The sequence below is a fragment of the Brachionichthys hirsutus genome, chromosome 6 (assembly GCF_040956055.1).
Source record: "Brachionichthys hirsutus isolate HB-005 chromosome 6, CSIRO-AGI_Bhir_v1, whole genome shotgun sequence".
Classification (NCBI taxonomy): Eukaryota; Metazoa; Chordata; class Actinopteri; order Lophiiformes; family Brachionichthyidae; genus Brachionichthys; species Brachionichthys hirsutus.
The window spans coordinates 8,765,304-8,783,989 of record NC_090902.1 but is presented as its reverse complement, the minus strand read 5'-3'; the positions used below and the strand labels follow the sequence as shown (position 1 = coordinate 8,783,989).

Below are 18,686 nucleotides of genomic sequence, written 5' to 3'. Positions count from 1 at the left end.
TGAGTGTATTGCACATCTTTTTCTTTTGAATTGATATTGAATATTTCTTTATTGTTTTCTTTTAACACCACTAATTTTCACCTAGTTTCCTTGCTTGCTTGCTGTTTTTAAATGCGTGTTTGTGGCACCTAACTGCATTGTATTTGCCGTGATGACTGGCCCGGTCCCGTTTCCCTGTCGCCTCAGACACATCTCTGGGTCAGGATCATAAATGAGAAATGTGATATTACAATGAGGGAATCTGGTGAAATCAAACCAGCAATTATCCTGCATCCAAAGAATTAAAGTGTTTTCTGATTAACTGTGACCTCCTGCCTGTAAGTCTCGGGGGAAGATGACATGTTGCAGCTTTTAGTCCTCAGTGAAGTTTATTTTATTTGTTCATTTTTTTGATGAATCACTGAGGTCAGTTTCTGACTTGACCAATGTGCCGGGATTTTGTTTCGTAAGCACTGCAGCCGGGCCGTGCCATCACACAGCCAGTGGACTGGTAAAATAAGTCAGATCTGCACCGCCTCTTTTGCAGTGACGGCAGAGGGTAGATGCTGTGATTGGCTTTTGGAACGCTATTAGTCAGTGACTTGGATGCTTGAATTTGTTGCTGGAAGATGTTTTCCAGTTGTTTTTGAAGGGACTCTCATGGGCTGTTGTATGGATTACAAAACAAATGACTCATTAGTCATAGAAATTAGAATGATTTCACATTCATATGATCTTTGGGAAACATCTCGTTGCCTTTCCGTGTATCAGCCCTGTAGATTTGGCAGCAGACAATTGGCAGCTGTTAGAACAGCAGCTCTAACGCATGGCTTCCGACTGATCAGCATACACAACTGATTTGGTAAACCTGGCATTACTTGGTTGTGTGTGTGTGTGTGTCCATGCTTGAGTGGTGCGTCGGAGAAGCTATGACGGGACAGAGAGGGGTGTGCTTTCAGACACCATTGCAGCGGTGAGAGGAGGAGTGCTGTCTACTCCACTCCTGTTCTGCATTCAGAGGAAGAGGAGAGGAAAGGAGGTAAGTGCATGATTAATTTCCCCTCAGGGATTTAACTGGTCATATTTTCTTGGGTGATTGCTGTACTCGGTATTTACCTGATCTGTCTTTCTTTGAGTTGTTCGTCTTTCATTCTCTCCTCTCTGCCAGCTCTTTCATTTACATGCCGATGCTGCCTTCGTGTCCTCATTCATAGAACAGGACATTTTCATATGGACTGAACGGAAAAGATTTATCATTTCTATATTTGATTTTGGCATTGTGTGCTGTACAGATAACGGGCTTTAAATACCCAGGAGTCAGATAATTGCAGGTCTTGATTTTGAGAATCTGTCAAAGGAATTGTGCATGATGAAAGACAGGCCCATTAATCAATACTTGCTTGTCATTTTTTAAATATTATTTTTTATTGAAGGATGATTAGTGTGGTTGAACTGGAAATAATTTTAGGTGTTGCGACCAGGGGAGACACGGATGGTAGAGTTGCGATTCAGATACGTGACTGTCTATATATAGTGCGTGTGTGTGTGCACGCGCGCCTGTGCATGTGTCACACCTAAGCGTGACAGATGGCCCACCGTCATCATTTACGAGACAAAATGTCCTTGCAAACTGAGTCATCAAAATATACTCCCTACCCAGCTTCGGTTCAGTCATTGTCCATATGTTCCTTTTCCTTCTGTACGGATGTAATGGCTCTTTAATTAGAAATCTAAGCACAGACGTGATGAGGCATCGCTGCCAGACCAGACTTCAGTTTGCCTCTCTGTGGCTTCCAGGTATGAGCTGCAAAAGGAAACGTCTTCAAGGTGTTGACCACTAAACTAAAACTAAAAAGGAGGAACTTGAAAATTCTTATGTACATTTTCTAGGCAGTAGAAAATGTACAGTGGCAGTGAAGCTAAAAGGAGGAAAATGACGGAAATGACTGCAAGGCAAAGTATTCTATTTGCCCATCCTTGCAGAAAGAGTAGCTGGAGTAGCTTTTAAATCTCTGTATTGTGTGTGTTCATACATAATCTAATAATGTACGAACACTTTGTGTGCTAGGTTCTAGAACCACAAAGAGGCATAGTGCTTTTGGATTTGTCACTTTGGCTGCTTGCTCATGTGGATTCATTGATGCAGAGGTGAGGAGATGTGGCTCCACCACCTCAGTGCACCTCAGGAGAATTTAATAAGAATTGCATGAGGCCCAAATGGTTAGATACCTATAAATAGCAGGACCTCGTACTTTTTTCTAAACTGAAAGAAATGGTTTCGTTCGATAAGAACACTCTATAGACAATACCAAAACGTCCACTTTCAAAAAGGATATCCATTACATTTTTATAGGTTTTCCGTTATCATCCTTAGAAAAACACACACACACTTCCAACTCCTGCTGGTGGAGGTAATAAGTACATCTCAGAAGCTTTAATTGTTCAAACAAGCTTTCATGCATGACGTGTGGCTCCTGAGGAGACATCGTGTGAAACAAATCATTGTCATTTAAGTATTACTTTCTTTGTGCGCTGGTCAGAGTCCTCTGTGAAGCCTCCCGTTACGGCTGAGCCTGATTTCAAAGGGCTTTATTACAACTTGAGAGTAAGTGCATGAAGCCTTGGTACACTTTTGGGTATGCCGTGTGTGTGTGTGTGTGTGTGTGTCTGTGTGTGCGTGCAACAAGCCTGATCTATGAAAGGAGCTTGGCGCACCCCACTGGGCCAGGCACAGAGGATGAGTGAGCTCCTGTTGCTCTGCTGCCATTTATGCTTCATGAGCCCTGGGCTGAAGGCTTCCTGTTGAGCTGCAGACTGAAAGGCTGGCTGATAATTCACTGTCAATATCAGACAATAATAATTAACCATTTAATTTTCCTTTACTTGGTTTATAGGTTTGTTTTGCCAGTTAAAGGTGTAAACATGCTTAAAAAAAAACAGTAATATAATGCAATTGGAGACTTGCTTTGGTTCTTTCACCTAAAAGGTTACCATAGTTGGTTTTTCCTCTGAGCTACCCCTAGTTTATATTTGGCAGCATTTACTAACACCAGGTTCTGATGACCGGATTGTGGCTTGATCTGGTTGTATCCGACATAATCCTGGCAAATTAACCAACGGACGGCGATGTAGTGTCTGGGACCCCTCAGGACATGTCCAAATATTCCCAAAGTCCAGTGCTGCTTCATTCAGACTGTCTGTCCACATACATGTGCGCGTTGTCATGTAACTCGTTCATTTTCCAAGTTTTTGGAACCTGGAACGGGTCCACAATTATTTTTCAGAGATCTTCCGTAGTCACGCCTCGCCGACATCGCATGACTTTGAGCGAGACTCAAACCCACACAGTGTTATAGAGAAGCACGGGCATTAGTAATAAAAACCGTCTTTGATAAGAGTATTTGTTTGCTGCTTCCAAAGCCTTCGGAGATCTGTCACGTCCTTCCATAAAACATGGTGTGAACTTTGAACTGTCGCGTCTCGCTCAACTCGCACTATACCATCTGAATCTCACACGTACCTAGAAATTGAAGCCAATCCGGACATGTTTTGTTCTCAGCCTCCAGGGTTCCAAACCCAAAACCTATCCCTACCACATAGTCACCATCTGAACTGCAGATTCCATCAGGATGGATCTCTGGTGAGGCCCATCATTTTCCTCAGGGTTGGAAAATTTACCGGGGGGGGGGGGGGGGGGGGGGGGGCTTTGTTCTTAATTAAATGGGAATGAACTGAATGTGGTCGGTAGTACTCCCACTAAGAGATGCTAGAGGGTTCCTTTGATGCCTAACGTGTGTATTGGCAGTTTTCTCTATTGCCAATACACACGTAAACAGTGTTGTTGTAGCATGACTGAGTTTCTCTCACTCCCTTCTGTTTTTAGAACTGAGTAACGGCAGTTTTCCATTCAGTATCATCAAATCTGAATTGGCACAGAACTCATCCCGAGACTCAGAGTAAACCATGGAGCAGAAGGCTAATGAGGTGTGTGAATGCCTGACCCAATATATACTTTTACAGTCGTGACATGTGTCTATCATGACCCTCCCCTCATTCTATTTTTGCAGGGTCCCACCACCTCTCCTCAGAAGCACATGAAGAATAGATCCAAATCCACAGAGGAGATGCAGCAGACGAAGAAGGTGAGTTCTGTCCTTCATCTGTCCTTGAGTTTCCTGTCTTTGCATCACCGTCGGCTATAACGCGACTGCTCGCTTCTCCTTTACAGACCTTTGCCTCTCAGAAATCGCTCCCAGGCAGGCCAGATCTGAATGAAGTGGAGGTAAGGGCTGTATTAGGACTTTCTATTTATGCTTTTTATTATTTTGGTATCATTCCATGTCCTTGTTTTTATTTTTTATTTTTATCTTCTTAGGAGTGTCCTGAGGGCTCGGACATGCCTAAATCTCCCACAGAGGAACTTAAGTGATGAATCCAAGGAGAAATTAGTTACCACTGAATTGCAATCACCACAAGCATAAATTGTACACAGGAAAACATTATCCTCAGATTACTGAGGGCAATAATAGATTACAAGATATGCAAGAAATGTTAAATTGAACCCAAACGAACACATAAACTCATGAACACTAAGGCGCCACAAGAAACACGATGCCTGTGATGATGATGTCTCATTGTACTGTGAGTGCTGTGTTCATATCAAAATGTGTATTGACAATAAAGTCCTGCTGTCCGAGTCAATGTGTCTTTCCTGTACTCTGTAAAATCTATGAGAGGCCTCAGCTGTTTGGTGACACTGATAACTCACCCGAAGAAAGAAAGCCTTGGTCTGGAGATCGACTGGGCCATGGTGGAAGGTTAAAGGGCAAATGAGGCAGATGGTGACGATGGCGGGTAAAGCAGGCCCTGACCTAATTGGAGTGGTATTTGATCAGGATCTGATCCTGAAGGATGTCAGGAAAAAATATGAAAGTTTAACATTAAAACCCCATTTGTGAGGGTTGCTATGGCGACTCTTGCTGCAGGTTGATTTCTGCCCTCTCGGTTTCCTCAGTATTTTCGAGCTCTCCTTTTCTGTGTCGTCCCGTATTCCCTCATTCTATCTTTAATGAGACGAGCCATTCATATTCTCATCACACTTGTTAGTGATTTAGAGTCGCCAACTCCACTGCATATGTTTAGAGTCTAGACTGTGAGAGCGACGGTGGTAACTGCAGCACTATCGCGTTGCCCCAAACAGATGCTTAGACTTTTCATTTAATTGTTCCAGTAAGTCACTTTGCTTCATATAATTATATGAGGGGAATATTAAGCTGGCTTTGAAAAACACAGACTCCGGAGGAGATGAAGTCCTCAGAGACATCCATTTGAACAAGACATTTAACACTAAAGTTTCCTGCCAAGAGACTTTTCGTAATTAAATTTTGCGTGCTAGAAATTACACTTTAGTTTTGGTGTCATTATTCTCCTGAATCTGTTTCCAATTAATGACGTTTGCCCATTTCCCTTTATGAAGGTTATTTTTTAAGGATTCAACACTTAGTCTATTAAATGTCAGAAAATCCCCACCATCATTCTCTAGACAAAGTAATATTCACATCAGCTTGTTTTATCTGTCCAAAACCTCCAAAATATTCAACACAAACTCATTTGGATAAAATCCAACTTCAGCTACCAATAAATATTCTGGTGGTTGAGCGCAAACCTTTATTACACAAGAGCTTGTGTTTGGCTTGCAGTTAATTAGTCAGCAATACTTAAATTAAACCTAAATGTCACTCAGAAGAGATAAAAATGTCTCTTATAGTTCAAATCCAATCACAACATGCTTGATCTTGAGTTCTGGAAAGTATCAGAGTCCCTGAACATTCTGCATAATTCAAGAATCTTACACTGTTGGTAATGTTTGCACTGACACGTCACATAGGAAATGATCGTTTAATGCCGAGACTCTAATCTTACTCAGGCAGCAACTGTGTCAAGGCAGCAGCAGGACCGAGCAGACGTCCTCCCCACATTTACCACTAGATGTCAGATTTCTCTTACGCTTCAAGCAACGTGCACAATGGGAATGCTCTCTTCTTTTTGGAATCATCATCTGGTCCCAAATCAGATGAAAATGAGCTGGTTCAGCAAACATGCCTTATCACCTCATACACAATGCACTCTCCACAACGCACGTGTGTGTGTGTGTGTTTTTTATAGATTAGAAATGAGGTTTGCGATGATGCAAACAAGTTAATTTACATAAGATTAGTTCTCCTCCTGATACCCTTGGTAACTTATTTAAAAATGATGCACACTTTACTTGCATAATTTAATTATATTCATGTTTCAGACAAGGTAAGACACCCCACTTTGTGTTAATATCTAATATTTTCCATACTAATACACCTGATTCATAAACTGAGCATTTATTCTCGACTAAATCTCAGCCTTTCATCTTTAGCTGTGGGACCCACAGCTCATGCATCTTTTAAAAAATGTTGGCAAGTCCGCCGTCCCTTACTGACAAAAGTGACTAAATATTTAACCCTTTTCAAGACTATTTGCTACTTTGAGCAAAACTGGAATAACATCAGAAATATTTAAGTGAGTCATAGCGACTTAAAGACAAACTCCCAAATAGCAAATAAATAGAGAGGGTGGGAGACTGGGAAACAGACGAGTGTGGGGCAGAAAGATTACAGGATAACATTCAGTACACACACACAGCACAATCTGAGTTTATTTAGCTACAATCTACACAACACGCTATTTACAGCGCGATATACACACGCTAACGGGCTTTTTTTACACGTCACAGCCTGCAAGAAGATCGAATGCACTGACTGCAATTACTGTAATTTTGTCTGCTGTAATTACTGAACTCACTTCCATCCGCTCTGCTTTAAAAGACACATTAGCACTCCTTCCTCCACTGGAGTCCACAAAATATGGCAAACTGGCTGACAGGAAAAGAGTTTCTTTAAACGAAGTCGGATGAAAAGGGAGTCGCTGCTTTATAGACTGTGGAGTGTTCCTTAAATAGTTGACTTGCAGCTGCAGGAAATGGAGCGCAAGACAAACAACATGCCCACTGATGTTTCATTATTGATTCTTACAAGGTATTCATTCGTTATGATGCACGACTTGACCTTGAATAAGGGACAGCCGCCACTTGAAAACAATGTGGGTCACCTTTGGCTTTTTCCTCATAGGCTTGATCGAGAGTCCAGCATCAGCTCCACCCTTTGACCTCGGCAGCGGCTGCAACCGACATATAAATCTCCACCCTCAATACCCACTTCACACAGGGAAGCAGACAGACCTCGTGAAGAGAAAGGTAGAGAAGTGACATGAAGACATATTTGTCTCCTGGATTGGCGACAGGTCTGGGTTATTTGATAAGGCAAATAACGACAGCAGAAGTTGAGCCACACCTCAGTAGATGCGGACATGCTCAAAAGACAAACAGGGATGGGGAGTTCACACAGATTACTCTGCAGTGTTTATCTGATAATGATGCGTGTATTTATTCTTGACATGCACGACTGCTGACTGAGACACCTTTGTCTCCAGGTGCTGTGTGCGGAAGTGTCTTACATCAACAGATCAAGTTTACTTTTGTTATTATTACTTGTTACAACAAATGCTGCTAACGACTTAATGACTACAGACCGGTGGTGCTGACATCTGTAGTCATGAAGTATTTTGAGCGCCGGGTTCTCCACCACCTTAAGACCCTCACCGCCCCCCTTCTAGACCTGCTGCAGTTTGCCTACTGAGCCAAAGGTCTGTAGACAACGCAGTCATTCTGGCCCTCCACTTCGTCCTGCAGCATCTGGACTCCCCAGGAACCTACGCCAGGATCCTGTTTGTGGACTTCAGCTCTGCATTCAGCACCATCCTCCCGGGACTACTCCAGCTCGACATGCCCGACTCTCTCTGCAGGGGGGGTCACTGACTTCCTGACGGGCCGGAGGCAGCATGTGCTGCTGGGGACTAAACCACCCTCATCGGTGATGACTCTACCTATAGGCGGGAGGTGGACTGGCTGGTGTCCTGGTGTAGCAGCAACAACCTGGAGCTGAACAGTCAGAAGACAGTCGAGATCATCGTGGACTCCAGGAAAGACACAGCTCCATTGTTCCCACTTGCCCTCGCAGTCTCCCCTACCCCCATCTCCATCGTGGACTCTTTCCGCTTCCTGGACACCACCATGAGGAGGTGCATAGTTGTGCGAGTGCCTCATATTTCATTCAAATAAATAATAAAATCAAATCAAAATCAAATAATTGTGTGTTTTAAATTTTGAAATTGACTTTTTGAAATATGATGTATTTGTTACTGTATACACTGAATGTCTCCCTCTCTCTCATTCGCTCTCTCTCTCTCCATCCATCCATCCATTCATCCAGGATTTAGAAAATGCATGTTTGCGCAATTAAGTTGTTATTGTTTGATGTCTTTTAACAAGCCGGTTTTAGTCAAAAACCTTTTTGTTGTGTGGAGGTCAATTGTAAAACTTGTGAGAATTCTTTTAGTACAGAGAGTTTTACTGGATCAAAGAGATGATCAAATCCAACCATCCCCACCCCATAATTACCCTCAAATTCAGCCACAGAGCACGTGTAAAGTATAAAGTATAAAAATGCTGCTTAACACCATTATGTGGTCAGGTTGTGATTAGTCAGTTGGGAGACCAGACTCTAAAGTCTAGTGTGTTTTAGCTATTCAAAAAAACAAGTATACCAGAATGGACCATCTTCTAAACCCCATTCTATTGGCACCACAACAGGCAAGAATGCAGAGACATAAACGCGTGTCTGTGTGAGTGTGTGCATGCATCCTCTTGAGTGCCACTATCAGAGACTTCCTCTACAATAAACCCGTGAACAGATAGTAAAAGCTAAGGATGGCCCCACATGCCTGCAAGGTGCAAAAACGTTTCATCTCTTTTGAATCTTAAACACTGGAAGGTGGTGTGTTGGGATTACATTTGGGGTACATTTATGCTCCTTTAAAAAAAATGTAATCATTGTTTGCATATTTAGTTTCATGAAGTAGTTAAAAAAAAATCACAAATTGTATCTCAGTGAGGTCAGCTGTTTCGTCCTTATTGGGGTCCGATACTAGAACAAAATGTTTAAGATTTTACAGATCACTTTTAAAGCACACTGGGTCTGGCCCCCAGCTACATAAAGAGATGCCGACCCCAGGTGAGCCAGCCTAAACCATAGATCCTTGGACGGTCGCTCCGAAATCGAAGCGCCAAACAAAAGGAGACTGTCCTTTGCCGTTCGGGCACCTTGACTTTGGAACGACCAGCCAGGGAAGACGATATTTGCAGAATCAGCAACACCTTTTAGATCACTTCTTAAGACTCACTACTTGCTTTTCATCTTTTTATTGTCTTTTTTATTGGGTTGTTCCATGTTTTTTATGGAGCTTTATTACCCTTTAATCTTATTATCCGTCCCTAATTTCCTCTTTGCTTTTTACCGTTACCTTCGGTTGGTTTACGTATTCTTGCCTTTATATTGTGCTGCACTTCCTTTGCTTTGTTTCACAAGTGCTGTATAAATAATATTTTCTAATTAACTGAAATGAAACAGTCCCGCTACATTATTTTTGTCTTATTAAATCCGGAACCATTTTTGCACGATTTTTATCCGGAGTGAGTCCTCTGCAGCTGGCAGCTGCAAAATAGGCTCAGGTTTAATTGATATAAGAGGTGTTTGACCCTGCCAAAGTATGTCCTCTTAAAATGTTTGCTCCACATTGTTATTTGAAGTCTAAGTCTAATGAAACGGGTCCCCATAGAGAAATAGCTATTATTCAAGAACAAAATCCTTGCTGTCAAACCAAAATCAGAAACCATGCGACTCTTGCGAAGGACTCGAGGCTACATTTCCAGGATCAGTAATTATATTTCATGAAACACTCTTAATTCAAACTTGACAGACAAACAAAATACAATACATGTGGTGTTACACAATCAGCATCTCTGCTTTGGTCAAAATAAATCTTTGATTCACAGTTTGAGATGTCAGGAAATAAAATTAAAACACTGAGAGGCATCAGATGAAAGTATGCAGCCAGTTCTGTTCCACAGTTTTATCTAAGTTCTAATAGTTTCAAGTATTTTGCTGATCAAGTTATTTGGTATGTAATTGATTGTCTTCAGCACGTGTGACTAAGGATATTTGACATATTGTGAAACCTGACATTTTAGTCATGGGTATGGAATGGAATAAATGCTAAAGAAATAGAAGAAGTCTTCTTTCACCCTCAGCTAGACGAGTGCCTTATCATGGGGTTGCCATGGAAAATGAGGACATGAGGAACTGGAGACTGGGGAGTATGATGCCAGACTGGTGCTCTTATTATGCTAATAGATTGTCTCCAGCACAGTGTCACACACTGGTGCCAAATAGAGCCCGCCTGTGTTGCTTGCTTCTTTCTTTCTTTCTTTCTTTCTATTTTCAGTGGACTGGAAACAAGAGGACTGAAGGCTGTGGTTGTCGGAGTCATGACTATCCCAAGTCATCACTGAGGTGTAACTTTAATGGGGGGAGTGAATTCTGTCTCATCCTGTCCAGTCACCAACACATCCTCCCAGTTAGGCATGCAGCCTATTTAAGTTTCCCGTCTCTCCCATTACCTGTCACTGCCTCTGCTGCTCTGCATACGTATTCCTGCCCGTACTTTCTGCCACCCCACTGCCCCAGCAACCATGCATGTTCTCCTGCTCAGGGGTTTGCGTGTGTCTGTGAGAAATGATGAGCTTGAAGCTTAGACACCAAACTCTTGCTGCTTTAATACATTTCAAACTCAGGGCCTGTCTGACTGAATTACTCCAGAGAATGTGACATGAATACAGGGATTTTTCCTGCATATTTCCAACATGCATCTCTTCAGCACTTTCCACTGGTCCTGTTTAAAATGACAGCGTTAATATCGTGATGATTGTTGGCGCTGTCGCTCTGCAGACAGACCTTCCTGTGGGCCTGATTCTCCTGGCTGGCTCTGTGACGCCTCCTCTGAACCTCCTTAATGGCCAAGTTGCAAAAGTTATCCATATTGCTATTAACACTGGTGAGCATGCCGTTGAGCTGCAAAGCACACATCAAAATGCTGTCCAATCCTTCTAATGACTTTCATTAGTTTTATCCAGTTTGCAGCAGGTGATTTAAGAGAAAGTGGGGGCGATAGCATCCAGTTTAAAAGTTGGACCCATGCGAGGCCTCATTGGATCCTCACCCTGCAGTTATGAGTGTGTTTCATTTGGTACAGGCCTTCAGGGAGATTGTCTCTCGTAAGGTCTTAATAAACTCAACTCTAATTGTGCTGACTATGAGATGTTATCCTTCAGCGGGTCAGCAGTGTGCAGAAATATGTTGTGTTACTTAACTAGACTCTTTGCATTGCAGGTTCGACATCATGGCCACTGCATACGTGTTCTAAAATATATCATGCTACATTCTAGTTCTTCTTTTTACGCTGTTGAAGGATGGCAGAGAGAAAGTGCTTTTTTTTGTTGTAAGGAAGACAGAAGAATTATCACTGTAAGACTGGAAGATTATAAATGTGTCCATCGCTTCCAAGGCTTCCTTTCTTGTAGCAGGTCAAAATTTATATTGACAAAAGACATTTACTTCTACTATAATAAATAACCTGATTGTTTTAGTCATGCAATTAATGAGTTTATTGTCACTGTAGAATTTCATTGTTGACTATTGGTGTATTGCAACGTAGATAGAGCCAAATAAGGACATAAAGCTGCTGATTGCATGAGCAGCACTGTATGCCACTGGGTAAATGAAGCATGTAAAATCAGCGACTGAGTCATCAGCCTGCTCCGCAGTGATAAATGTGGGATGGGAATAATCCGTCATTTTAAACAGGAGCAATTAACCACTAAATCGAAAGAGACAGTAAGCGTGGAGGATGGTTTCTGACCCACAGATATATTCAGATATACTGGTACTTAATCTTTTCTGTTCTTTTTCCTTGTTAGTACCATGTCTATATATATCGCTGTATTACAGATGCTGTGATTGCTATTTCTATATGCTGTCCTCCTCCCCTGTCTCTGTTAAGTATCGGTATGATCCGTCTTAAAAGGGCCATACCATTTCACTGTTGCCCTCCCCCTACTTTGCCCCTGGTGAAACCATCGGCCAGTCCTGGGAACGAGCAAGCAGCAGCCAAAAAGGTAATTTGCTGAATACAGTATTTATATTTTAAAACGGCCGGAGAATGAGAAAAGGGAAGCGAGCGAACGCTTCACTACCACGAGCCTATTCACAGAAAGAATCAAAATATTTTCATGAATATATTTTCCACTGATGTGACTCTCAGAAAGAGGGACAAACACAGGCAAAACACACATGCTGCATTCATCAAGCAGACACACCAGGCTGGAACGAGTGTCTGCAAGGCATGCCTCTCTCCAGATTGCATGGCATGGTGTGTGAGCTCACAGCACCTGGAGCCACGAGGAAGATCGCAGTCGCAAAAGCACTGGCTCAAAACGGGCTGCAACATAATTACAAATATTTATTGGAAACAAATTGAATGATTTAGACAACGTCTGATTACCGGAATGCTCATGAACAGTTGGTGTAATGGTGGATGTTAAGATGTTCGTCTGTTGGTTGTTTTCATTACAAAAAGACCTGAAAATGAATTAAAGTAAATGGCAGTGATTTCACCACAGCATCAACACAAGTCATTCCTGTTTGCTTTGCGTTTGAAAGGTAGGTTTGGGATGGGATGAGCATGTTGATCCACAATGATACACGACATGGGGTGAAACAAACTACGCTGAGGTCCATTTTCATGTTCAAGTTTAAAGAATTGACGCCACTAGAACGGAAAGGGAAGGAAAGACTATTAATGAAATGTGTCTGATTATTATGTCAAACACCACATTTTGCTGAACACACGCAGAGCTGACAAATGATTCAAAGAATCATCACATTAGCATCTTGGTGTAATCCACAAAGAAGGGTATGAATGTGCTGCAGTGTGTGTTGTGGCCATGTGAGCACTTGTGTGAGACTACGCACACTTAGGAGGTGTTGCTGAACGTGTGAATTTGTTCTCTGTACTGTAACAATTGATGATGCATTAAAGAAATGTCGGCTCTGAAGCCTGTTTATTTCTTAAGAGAATAAAGACTGACTGTTTGAGTTCACTTTCTAAGGTGACAGGAAAAAAAAGAAGAGTGCTGGATTAAAGTGCACATGAAATTTAAAGTTCAGAGGCACAACAGAGCTTTCTGAGAAGGAATCAAGAAGCTATGATGACACTCACTGTCGCTTATGCTCACAGAGCACACCTATTGTTCTCTGGCAGTGAGAGCTGAGCTAACTGCTGAGTGCTGATGATGCGCACTAAGCAGAGACGACCGTCGTTTGGATGGGTGTTGGGTTAGGGATCGGCCAAAGCATCCCGGAGCTGGCAGGATTTTCTGCCGTTATCATTTTATCATCAGATAAAACCGTTTGCGATGTGATACCCTGCACTAGGGATGGGAAAATAAACCGATTTATTTATCCATGCACGACTTTGCTCTTGTGAGTGCGTCGGCAGCGTAGTGACGATTCCTTTAATTGATATCAACTGGCAAAGCAACACATTAGCACGAGTCATCAGTTAACAACATAGTGGATCAATATCTCTGGCATTGTATTAATAATCAGTTAGACAAGTTATTTTATTCTGTCTTATTTTAGAGGGGTATCACAGTACAACATTCATTCATTTTCATGTTGGCTTTATCTGCTTTGTGGGTCACGGGTATTGCTGGAGCCTGTCCCAACTTTCTAGCGGGGCGGGGGGGGCATCCTTTAAGTGTCGCCAGCACATTACGGGGCCACTCAACAACCACCTAAATTGCATGTTTTTTTGGAAGTGGGAGGAAACAGGGAGAATATACAAACTCTGCACAGATAGATGGAAAAGTTGAGCTTTTTTTTAAAAAGAAACTTTCAGAATTCATACAAATATAAGAGACTAAAAAGCAGATAAAATTCTTGTGGCAAAAGACTCTCTCTTTCTGTGGAGAAAGGTGGATATTAGATTTGAAATGTGCATATTGTGTTGATGCTCTCTGTGCTGCTGCTGTTATCGTGAGTGCCAGTGAAAGCCGATTTTCAGCATGCTAGGTATCACAGGGTGCCAGCTCATGCAGTGACACATCGCTTCAGTTACTTAGCATACACACACATGGCATGGCTCCTTCTTTAAACAATCATTTCAGCAGCATTATGATCCTTATTTAGAGTCATTTAAGGCAATTTTCTCAAATGATGCAGCATCATATTAATCCCTCCAATTCCACAAATGGGTTTCTTGCACAGAATTACATGTGGACCGAATGAGAATGGACACAACAACTCTGTCTCCAAACACAGTGGGAATTGTGCTAACCTCTGGGCCATACGCAATTTGAGCTGTGTTTGGAAATAATCTAAGCTTCAGGCTTTCAATAAATTGCACATAATGTGTTGATGCATTCTTTTAATTTCAGTATTTGTTTGGTCAGCTTCTGCTTGACAAGCAGTCATTATGTCCAAATGACCCGATAATGCGAGAAAAACTGGGGACTGTCATTTCATGTTGATTTGTGAACAACCACAATGAAATAATTGAAGCAAATCAAACCAAGTCTTCGCTCAGGTCAGCAAGTCAATAGTGTAGTCAAATTCTGCTGCCCCATATTCTATATTTAAATTCACCTAAAGGCAGTGGTCATGAAAGGATCAATTGTTGCATTGATCCTTGGTTTAGAAACATCTCTGCCTAAGGTGTGTCCTGTATGAGACTGTCTCTGTTTTATTAATAGCTGCTAAATTGTAGAAATACTACTGCATAAAAGCCAAATATAATTGGATGATGTAAATAATGGACAAAATCTATATAAATGAATAAAAAACACAAATAAATAGATCAGGTTATATCAAACCGTGCATCCTTACCATACTGAAAGTAGGCCGACAATACGTTTGTATGGACTCGCTAATTAAAGACAACAGTCAATAGGTTTGGACCAATAACAACATCCCAATTTATGTGAACCCACGTCCGTGCTGCATCAGGATATGGAGGCGGCCGCTCAGCAGCAGTTCAGTCGCATTCTCACAGAGTACAACACAGTACTACAGTACACTACACTACACTACAAACCAATACTGCAATTCCAGACAGTACTACAGTAAAGTTTACTCCATCAGAAAATTTCCCTCATCACAAACAAGTAGTTTTAGTGCCTCAATGTTTCAAGCCTGCATCATGTTTTTTTTTTATTATTATTATTATTATGCACAATAGAATGAAAACAAAAAACAGTAACAGTTTTTTTTCAATTATAAAAATATATTGTGTGGTAAAATTCTTGTTACGAGTAATTTATTGATTACACTGTGCTAAATGAAATCATTAGATCATTGTGTATGTTCAGTTGTTTGTTGTTATCCTGTGGAATTTGCCTCCTTGAAGTCCTAAAAAACAGTTTCTGTTGAGAAAAACTTATTACATGAGAGCAGTCTGCCACACACACTCTCTCTCTTGCTGGAGTGTGCAGGGAATCCACCTGCCATGTGATCCTTCTCAATTCTAAGTCAGGTTTTCCATCAATATTAATCAAGCAGGTCTTAAATCTTAAACGTTATACCTGGAGTCTGACTTGAGCCGAGATCAGTGCCCCACACGCTGGTAGCTTCTCTAAGAAGAGTAATTAAACTAACATTGTCATAATTTTGGAAACTTGAAAAATCCACTATATAATCTCATCCAGTTCCATCATTGCCAAAAATCTGAACAACTGGAAAAATTGTTTCCTCAAGTATGAGTCACAAATCATGCCTCTGAAGGATTAACACCTGATTCATGTTGACACTGAATGCTAACACTGACAAACTATCACATTATCCCATCGAGCTCCTGGAGCGCACATTAGATGTTCCCTTTGATGTTGTGGCACTTATGGAGACAAAGTGGTGAAGACGAGGATGTTGCCCTGGGCTCATTTAGCTGTCACCTCAACACACGGTAACCCATAAAGCATCACTCCTGGAGACATCTGAGCTACGAGATCAGCGAGGTTCTAAAACTGATAGAGACAAGACTGATCCCAAATGACAAAGAGGTCAAACGGTACTGAATGAAAGACATGAAAGTCATCATCGTGGATGACATGACTACCATCACCCAATCAGAGTTTGTCTTAGCCAATTATCTCCACCTTGAAAAAAGGTGGTTACCAGAATGAAAAGGCAAACAAGGCCGTAAATATGAACAGTGATTGTAGTTAACCATTATAAAGTCAGAGAAGACAGAGAGATAATATTTCAGAATTGTATTCATACATTTGCTCACATTCCAAGAAATTGGAATTAAATAGAATGTTTCCGCGTATAGCCGGTGATGTTCTTGGACAGCTCCACACAGTCTTTAGAGAGACTGAACAGTAAGCTGCTCTGGATCCTCAATCTCCTGCAGGAGGAAAAGGTCTGACTGTGAAGCCCATCTACCTGACATCAGTCATGCATTCACTGCAGCCGCCCAGAAGCCACAGGATACCCCCTACTCTGCATGGATAAACTGACACCTGCCCAAGTGCGGGTCGGGTGTCAGCACAAAAATGGCTAGCTGATTTAAGATGCATGTAATATTGTTCCCCAGTGCTTCAGGGTCATGTGCTGGAAAAGTGTCAGTAACGCAGAAATGTCACACAATAGTCTTATTTTAAGTGTGTTTCACGTGTAATGTAAATCAGCAGCATTACAGAGGTAGTGCGTGACATTCTTAAATGTACTACGGTGTAGTTTTCAGAGTATTGCTGTATGACAGGCTTTGTTATATATGTGATATTTTCAATAAATAATTTTTGTAATGTTAAATAACGTTTGTTATAGCAAAGTACTTCCTCCTCTCTTCAGTCTTGTCCAGTTCTCTGAAAGAAGTGAAGCTGGCTGCGAAGCATTTATTTCAACAATCTATCTTTCCTGCACATTCCAAAGCATCAGTAAAGTTCCAGGTCTTTGCTGTGCTTTTTTATGGCGTACTTAAAAGTGCAAATGCAATGCAGTTTGTTGTTTTCATCCGTGTAAACCGGCACGAACAAATGTTTATGTCGTGACCAGAAGTCACGGATATGACAGCACCTCAGCTAATTTGTTTTTGTGGCTAGATCACTAATCACATGCACATGCACACGCACACGCACACAATCAACCATACCAACACATTGCAGGAAATACACACACACATACACACATCAAATGATGCATCAAACTGCCAAAGGGAAAGCAGTACAACATGTTTGATAATCCTCAGGCGCTGAAAGAGAAATAAATAACACTCTGTCACATGCACACCCAACTTCTTTTATTTTAACAACATGCAAATTCACATGCAAATGTTGACCACATAATAATAATAGCTACATTTCAGGAAGTGCAATACATTATCAGTAGTACATGTTTTAATTCATCAAAGCATTTATTTCGAGTAGTTTTGTGACCAAAGAAAAACAAATAAAATAGATTTATTCAGAAAAAAAAGCTGTACAGTCCATACTAGACAAACAATTAGGCCTATATAATGCTTGAAAATGGAGTGGGGAGACATAAAACTTATTGAACCAAGAATCACCTTTTTACAAAGCTAGGTTTAGAATTTACATTTCTTTTTTTTTAAAAGGTAAAAATTCCAGAGAGTTCTCTCACACATAGGACTACATAACATAATTTACGTGTGTGTTTGTGTGTGTGTGTGTGTGTGCGCGCCTTTGGTGGTGGTGGTGGTTAATCATCTTCTCTGGTTAAGGAGAGACATTCTTCCCCAAAACTTTTACAGATGGACCACGGAGAGCATCCCAACAAACCGCATGACAATTTGACACCACAACTCCAGCAAAGTAGACATGAAACCCTTCAGCATGTTGTGAAAGCAGCACTAAGACATCTTCAAAGCACTCCAGAACATCATAACAGACACTGCGCACACTGGACCCCATCTGTTCAGTATCCTCCAACAGGGAAGGCACTTCAGATCAATTTGCACACACTCAAAGTAAAAACTGCTTTTCCCCCCCAAAAAAGGTGTGGCACCATTGAAGTCACCTCTACTCAGTATGAGAAGACTGGTGTTCTGCTTTCATTGCAGCCCGTGCGATATGTACTTCTATGTCACTTTCACTGCACAATTGTACTACTCAATACTTTGTATGTATAGTTTGCATTTAACTGTTAATTGTATTTTATAATATAAACACAAAGCTGCCCAAAACCAAGGAGGGAAGGAAGACGAATACACTTTGACATTCAGTGATGTTACACAGCCGCAGTAACACATCCGATCCAGAAGGGTAAGTAATGTGTGTCCACTCCTTCACTTACCATTACCAAGAAAAATAAACTTCAAGTCAAGCAGTAAAAAAACAACAACTCTATTTTTGAAAAAAGGCCAGATAGTCAGCATCTACAATATGACAACTTGCACATGTCATAAATAATGAAGGTGGGAAAAACCTGTGAAAGAAACAAATATAGCCTTCAATAGATAGACTCGAATCTTTTAAATCTCCTGGTAGCCAAAGTGAGTCAGTGCAGTCGGGGCCAATTTAAGGGGGTATTAAGGAGGTGGACTAAACAAAACAATGAAATCAGAGCATATTTGGTGCTGGTTGCTGCTATGAGATAAAAATTATTGTGACTCCATCATGATCAGCAAAAATACTTTTCAGTTCACAC

At 41.3% G+C, this 18,686-nt stretch overlaps 1 long non-coding RNA gene across 3 annotated transcripts; it reads left to right on the top strand.

The window, feature by feature from the left end:
* Window positions 1-949: 949 nt before the first annotated feature.
* LOC137895333 (uncharacterized) lies at window positions 950-4,675 on the top strand. 3 transcript variants are annotated; one of them, XR_011105533.1, is made up of 6 exons: window positions 971-1,018; window positions 3,539-3,619; window positions 3,863-3,963; window positions 4,047-4,121; window positions 4,208-4,261; window positions 4,355-4,675. It is a non-coding gene; the product is annotated as an uncharacterized lncRNA (long non-coding RNA). The 3 variants fall into 3 exon arrangements; XR_011105534.1 differs by lacking the exon at window positions 3,539-3,619 and having other exon boundaries at window positions 950-1,018; XR_011105535.1 differs by lacking the exons at window positions 971-1,018; window positions 3,539-3,619 and adding an exon at window positions 1,650-1,776.
* The last annotated feature ends 14,011 nt before the right edge of the window (window positions 4,676-18,686 follow it).